The sequence below is a fragment of the Micropterus dolomieu genome, linkage group LG12 (genome assembly GCF_021292245.1).
Source record: "Micropterus dolomieu isolate WLL.071019.BEF.003 ecotype Adirondacks linkage group LG12, ASM2129224v1, whole genome shotgun sequence".
Classification (NCBI taxonomy): Eukaryota; Metazoa; Chordata; class Actinopteri; order Centrarchiformes; family Centrarchidae; genus Micropterus; species Micropterus dolomieu.
This window is the reverse complement of record NC_060161.1, coordinates 35,570,724-35,577,091: the sequence shown is the minus strand read 5'-3', so window position 1 is coordinate 35,577,091 and position 6,368 is coordinate 35,570,724. Positions and strand designations below refer to the sequence as shown.

Genomic DNA, 6,368 nt, shown 5'->3' with positions numbered 1-6,368 from the left:
CTGCCTGTCTCACTGCCTGCCTGTCTCACTGCCTGTCTGTCTCTCTGTCTGTCTCTCTGCCTGTCTCACTGCCTGCCTGTCTCCCTGCCTGTCTCTCTGCCTGTTTCTCTCCCTTCCTGTCTCTCTGCCTGTCTGTCTCTCTGTCTCACTGCCTGCCTGTCTCCCTGCCTGTCTCACTGCCTGTCTCTCTCCCTGCCTGTCTCTCTGCCTGTCTCACTGCCTGCCTGTCTCCCTGCCTGTCTCTCTGCCTGTCTCACTGCCTGCCTGTCTGTCTCTCTGCCTGCCTGTCTCTCTGCCTGTCTCACTGCCTGCCTGTCTCCCTGCCTGTCTCTCTGCCTGTCTCTCTGCCTGTCTGTCTCTCTGCCTGTCTCTCTGCCTGCCTGTCTCTCTGCCTGTCTGTCTCTCTGCCTGTCTCTCTGCCTGTCTCTATGCCTGCCTGTCTCTCTGCCTGCCTGTCTCTCTGTCTGTCTCTCTGCCTGCCTGTCTCTCTGCCTGCCTGTCTCTCTGCCTGTCTCACTGCCTGCCTGTCTCTCTGCCTGCCTGTCTCTCTGTCTGTCTCTCTGCCTGCCTGTCTCTCTGCCTGTCTCTCTGCCTGTCTCTCTGCCTGCCTGTCTCTCTGCCTGTCTGTCTCTCTGCCTGCCTGTCTCTCTGCCTGTCTGTCTCTCTGCCTGCCTGTCTCTCTGCCTGTGTGTCTCTCTGCCTGCCTGTCTCTCTGCTGCCTGTCTCTCTGTCTGTCTCTCTGCCTGTCTCTCTGCCTGCCTGTCTCTCTGCCTGCCTGTCTCTCTGCCTGCCTGTCTTGTTAGTCCTGATTCCTCTCACCTGTGTTTCTCCCCCCTGCTCGTTAGTCACTGGTGTTAAATGTTTGCTGTTTTGGTTCAGTCTCTGTCCGGTCATTGCTGGATGTTGTAGTGGTGGAAGCAGCCTTTCCTGTCTCGTCCAGTTTCCTGACTGTTCCCTGTTAGTTCTTGGATCTTTGGATTTTCTGTTGGATGGCCCTATTTGTTTGGACTTTCAAATTCAGTCACTCAAATGTAAGTGTGCTCGCCTTTGTTTAATAAATCACTGAACTGTACCAGTCAGCCTGTCTGTCCTGCATTTGGGTCCTCAAACCTGCTCTACCCTACACCAGTTGTAACAACCAGTGCTTCACGTGGACCGGTACACACCGGTATGCAGTACCGGCACCTCTGCATTTAAATTTTTGCCGTACCGGGATTTTTTGTCTGTATGTGTTCCTGTCTGTTGCTGTATGTGTTCCTGTCTGTTGCTGTATGTGTTCCTGCCTGTTCATGCCTGTTGCTGTATGTGTTCCTGTCTGTTGCTGTATGTGTTCCTGTCTGTCTCTATATTCCTGTCTGTTGCTGTATGTGTTCCTGTCTGTGTCTTTCTTCCTGTCTGTTGCTGTATGTGTTCCTGTCGGTCTCTGTCTTCCTGCCTGTTGCTGTATATGTTCCTGCCTGTTGCTGTATATGTTCCTGTCTGTCTCTGTCTTCCTGCCTGTTGCTGTATGTGTTCCTGTCTGTTGCTGTATGATTTCCTGTCTGTCTCTGTGTTCCTGTCTGTTGCTGTATGTGTTCCTGTCTGTGTCTTTCTTCCTGTCTGTTGCTGTATGTGTTCCTGTCGGTCTGTCTTCCTGCCTGTTGCTGTATATGTTCCTGCCTGTTGCTGTATATGTTCCTGTCTGTCTCTGTCTTCCTGCCTGTTGCTGTATGTGTTCCTGTCTGTTGCTGTATGATTTCCTGTCTGTCTCTGTGTTCTTGTCTGTTGCTGTATGTGTTCCTGTCTGTCTCTATGTTCCTGTCTGTTGCTGTATGTGTTCCTGTCTTTCTCTGTGTTCCTGTCTGTCTCTATGTTCCTGTATGTTGCTATATGTGTTCCTGTCTGTCTCTGTGTTCCTGTCTGTTGCTGTATATGTTCCTGTCTGTCTCTGTCTTCCTGCCTGTTGCTGTATGTGTTCCTGTCTGTTGCTGTATGATTTCCTGTCTGTCTCTGTGTTCCTGTCTGTTGCTTTATGTGTTCCTGTCTGTCTCTATGTTCCTGTCTGTTGCTGTATGTGTTCCTGTCTGTTGCTGTATGTGTTCCTGTCTGTCTCTATGTTCCTGTCTGTTGCTGTATGTGTTCCTGTCTTTCTCTGTGTTCCTGTCTGTCTCTATGTTCCTGTCTGTTGCTATATGTGTTCCTGTCTGTCTGTGTTCCTGTCTGTTGCTGTATATGTTCCTGTCTGTCTCTGTCTTCCTGCCTGTTGCTGTATGTGTTCCTGTCTGTTGCTGTATGATTTCCTGTCTGTCTCTGTGTTCCTGCCTGTTGCTGTATGTGTTCCTGTCTGTTCCTGCCTGTTGCTGTATGTGTTCCTGTCTGTTGCTGTATGTGTTCCTGTCTGTTGCTGTATGTGTTCCTGTCTGTTGCTGTATGTGTTCCTGTCTGTTGCTGTATGTGTTCCTGTCTGTTGCTGTATGTGTTCCTGTCTGTTGCTGTATGTTTTCCTATCTGTCTCTGTGTTCCTGTCTGTCTCTGTGTTCCTGTCTGTCTCTGTGTTCCTGCCTGTTTCTGTATGTGTTCCTGCCTGTTTCTGTATGTGTTCCTGCCTTTTGCTGTATGTGTTCCTGTCTGTCTCTGTGTTCCTGTCTGTCTCTGTGTTCCTGTCTGTTGCTGTATATGTTCCTGTCTGTTCATGCCTGTTGCTGTATGTGTTCCTGTCTGTCTCTGCGTTCATGTCAGTTGCTGTATGTGTTCCTGTCTATTCCTGCCTGTTGCTGTATGTGTTCCTGTCTGTCTCTTTGTTCCTGTCTGTTGCTGTATATGTTCCTGTCTGTTGCTGTATGTGTTCCTGCCTGTTTCTGTATGTGTTCCTGTCTGTCTCTTTGTTCCTGTCTGTTGCTGTATGTGTTCCTGTCTGTTGCTGTATGTGTTCCTGCCTGTTTCTGTATGTGTTCCTGTCTGTCTCTGTGTTCCTGTCTGTTGCTGTATGTGTTCCTGTCTGTTCATGCCTGTTTCTGTATGTGTTCCTGTCTGTTGCTGTATGTGTTCCTGTCTGTTGCTGTATGTGTTCCTGTCTGTTGCTGTATGTGATCCTGCCTGTTGCTGTATGTGTTCCTGTCTGTCTCTTTGTTCCTGTCTGTTGCTGTATATGTTCATGTCTGTTTCTGTATAGGTTCCTGTCTGTTGCTATATAGGTTCCTGTCTGTTTCTGTATTTGTTCCTGCCTGTTGCTGTATGTGTTCCTGTCTGTCTCTGTGTTCCTGTCTGTCTCTGTGTTCCTGTCTGTTGCTGTATGTGTTCCTGTCTGTTCATGCCTGTTTCTGTATGTGTTGCTGTATATGATCCTGCCTGTTGCTGTATGTGTTCCTGTCTGTCTCTTTGTTCCTGTCTGTCTCTGTATATGTTCCTGTCTGTTGCTGTATGTGTTCCTGTCTGTTGCTGTATGTGTTCATGTCTGTTTCTGTATAGGTTCCTCTCTGTTGCTGTATAGGTTCTTGTCTGTTGCTGTATAGGTTCCTGTCTGTTGCTGTATAGGTTCCTGTCTGTTGCTGTATAGGTTCCTGTCTGTTTCTGTATATGTTCCTATCTGTCTCTGTGTTCCTGTCTGTTGCTGTATATGTTCCTGCCTGTTGCTGTATGTGTTCCTGCCTGTTGCTGTATATGATCCTGCCTGTTGCTGTATATGATCCTGCCTGTTGCTGTATGTGATCCTGCCTGTTGCTGTATGTGATCCTGCCTGTTGCTGTATGTGATCCTGCCTGTTGCTGTATGTGATCCTGTCTGTTGCTGTATAGGATCCTGTCTGTTGCTGTATAGGTTCCTGTCTGTTGCTGTATGTGTTCCTGTCTGTCTCTTTGTTCCTGTCTGTTGCTGTATAGGTTCCTGTCTGTTGCTGTATGGGTTCCTGTCTGTCTCTGTGTTCCTGTCTGTTGCTGTATAGGTTCCTGTCTGTCTCTGTGTTCCTGTCTGTTGCTGTATATGTTCCTATCTGTCTCTGTGTTCCTGTCTGTTGCTGTATGTGTTCCTGTCTGTTCCTGCCTGTTTCTGTATGTGTTCCTGACTGTTGCTGTATAGGTTCCTGTCTGTATCTGTGTCCTGTCTGTTGCTGTATGGGTTCCTGTCTGTTGCTGTATGGGTTCCTGTCTGTTGCTGTATGGGTTCCTGTCTGTTGCTGTATATGTTCCTATCTGTCTCTGTGTTCCTGTCTGTTGCTGTTTGTGTTCCTGTCTGTTCATGCCTGTTTCTGGATGTGTTCCTGTCTGTTGCTGGATGTGTTCCTATCTGTCTCTCTGTTCCTGTCTGTTGCTGTATATGTTCCTGTCTGTCTCTGTGTTCCTGTCTGTGTTCCTGTCTGTGTTCCTGCCTGTTCCTGTATGTGTTCCTGCCTGTTGCTGTATATGTTCCTGTCTGTCTCTGTGTTCCTGTCTGTCTCTGTGTTCCTGTCTGTCTCTGTGTTCCTGTCTGTCTCTGTATTCCTGTCTGTCTCTGTGTTCCTGTCTGTCCATGCCTGTTGCTGTATGTGTTCCTGTCTGTTGCTGTATGTGTTCCTGTCTGTTGCTGTATGTGTTCCTGTCTGTTGCTGTATGTGTTCCTGTCTGTTCCTGCCTGTTTCTGTATGTGTTCCTGCCTGTCTCTGTGTTCCTGTCTGTCTCTGTGTTCCTGTCTGTTGCTGTATGTGTTCCTGTCTGTTGCTGTATGTGATCCTTCCTGTTGCTGTATGTGTTCCTGTCTATTCCTGCCTGTTGCTGTATGGGTTCCTGTCTGTCCCTGTATGTGTTCCTGTCTGTTGCTGTATGTGTTCCTGTCTGTTCCTGCCTGTTTCTGTATGTGTTCCTGACTGTTGCTGTATAGGTTCCTGTCTGTCTCTGTGTCCTGTCTGTTGCTGTATGGGTTCCTGTCTGTTGCTGTATGGGTTCCTGTCTGTTCTATTCCTGCCTGTTGCTGTATGGGTTCCTGTCTGTCTCTGTGTTCCTGCCTGTTTCTGTATGTGTTCCTGACTGTTGCTGTATAGGTTCCTGTCTGTCTCTGTGTCCTGTCTGTTGCTGTATGGGTTCCTGTCTGTCTCTGTGTTCCTGTCTGTTGCTGTATATGTTCCTGTCTGTCTCTGTGTTCCTGTCTGTTGCTGTATAGGTTCCTGTCTGTCTCTGTGTTCCTGCCTGTTTCTGTATGTGTTCCTGTCTGTTCATGCCTGTTTCTGTATGTGTTCCTGTCTGTGTCTTTCTTCCTGTCTGTTGCTGTATGTGTTCCTGTCTGTTGCTGTATGTGTTCCTGTCTGTTGCTGTATGTGTTCCTGTCTGTTCCTGCCTGTTTCTGTCTGTTCCTGCCTGTTTCTGTATGTGTTCCTGACTGTTGCTGTACAGGTTCCTGTCTGTATCTGTGTCCTGTCTGTTGCTGTATGGGTTCCTGTCTGTTGCTGTATATGTTCCTGTCTGTTCCTGCCTGTTTCTGTATGTGTTCCTGTCTGTCTCTGTGTTCCTGTCTGTTGCTGTATGTGTTGCTGTCTGTTCCTGCCTGTTTCTGTATGTGTTCCTGTCTGTCTCTGTGTTCCTGTCTGTCCATGCCTGTTGCTGTATGTGTTCCTGTCTGTTGCTGTATGTGTTCCTGTCTGTTGCTGTATGTGTTCCTGTCTGTTCCTGCCTGTTTCTGTATGTGTTCCTGTCTGTCTCTGTGTTCCTGTCTGTTGCTGTATGTGTTGCTGTCTGTTCCTGCCTGTTTCTGTATGTGTTCCTGTCTGTTGCTGTATGTGTTCCTGTCTGTCTCTGTGTTCCTGTCTGTGTTCCTGTCTGTGTTCCTGCCTGTTTCTGTATGTGTTCCTGCCTGTTGCTGTATATGTTCCTGTCTGTCTCTGTGTTCCTGTCTGTCTCTGTGTTCCTGTCTGTCTCTGTGTTCCTGTCTGTCTCTGTGTTCCTGTCTGTCCATGCCTGTTGCTGTATGTGTTCCTGTCTGTTGCTGTATGTGTTCCTGTCTGTTGCTGTATGTGTTCCTGTCTGTTGCTGTATGTGTTCCTGTCTGTTCCTGCCTGTTTCTGTCTGTTCCTGCCTGTTTCTGTATGTGTTCCTGACTGTTGCTGTACAGGTTCCTGTCTGTATCTGTGTCCTGTCTGTTGCTGTATGGGTTCCTGTCTGTTGCTGTATATGTTCCTATCTGTCTCTGTGTTCCTGTCTGTTGCTGTATATGTTCCTATCTGTTCATGCCTGTTTCTGGATGTGTTCCTGTCTGTTGCTGGATGTGTTCCTGTCTGTCTCTGTGTTCCTGTCTGTGTTCCTGCCTGTTTCTGTATGTGTTCCTGCCTGTTGCTGTATATGTTCCTGTCTGTCTCTGTGTTCCTGTCTGTCTCTGTGTTCCTGTCTGTCTCTGTGTTCCTGTCTGTCTCTGTGTTCCTGTCTGTC

At 48.1% G+C, this 6,368-nt stretch overlaps 1 long non-coding RNA gene across 1 annotated transcript in view; it reads left to right on the top strand.

Moving 5' to 3' along the window:
• The first annotated feature begins 733 nt into the window (after positions 1-733).
• Positions 734-6,368, top strand: part of LOC123980316 — a 23,131-nt gene continuing 17,496 nt past the window's right edge. Inside the window, exon 1 of the long non-coding RNA XR_006827465.1 lies at positions 734-1,031. This is a non-coding gene — a long non-coding RNA (uncharacterized LOC123980316). The remainder of the gene's footprint in view (positions 1,032-6,368) is intronic.